The sequence below is a fragment of the Phaethon lepturus genome, unplaced genomic scaffold (assembly GCF_000687285.1).
Source record: "Phaethon lepturus isolate BGI_N335 unplaced genomic scaffold, ASM68728v1 scaffold44768, whole genome shotgun sequence".
Classification (NCBI taxonomy): domain Eukaryota; kingdom Metazoa; phylum Chordata; class Aves; order Phaethontiformes; family Phaethontidae; genus Phaethon; species Phaethon lepturus.
The window spans coordinates 510-714 of NW_010557726.1; the positions used below are offsets into that span (position 1 = coordinate 510).

Below are 205 nucleotides of genomic sequence, written 5' to 3' on the forward strand. Positions count from 1 at the left end.
CTGAGCTGTGATGGTTTGAGGGGTCACCTCTGGAAGGTTGATGTGGGTTTGTGGGGACATCGGCTGTGCGGGCTGCCTTGGCGCTGAGCTGAGGAGCAGCGCTCTCCCCTCTTGCTCCAGCCACCCCCAGCAGAGGGGCAGGTCACAGACCGGGGGCTGCCTGCAAAGGGAAGGAGCACGGCTGCTCGCAGGCTCCGTGACCGGG

At 65.9% G+C, this 205-nt stretch overlaps 1 protein-coding gene across 1 annotated transcript in view; it reads left to right on the forward strand.

Annotated features, from left to right (window-relative positions):
• LOC104625261 (nidogen-2-like) overlaps nucleotides 1–205 on the forward strand; it is a gene marked incomplete at its 5' end in the record, with an annotated part of 4,428 nt that overhangs the window by 397 nt on the left and 3,826 nt on the right. The window lies entirely within an intron of this gene.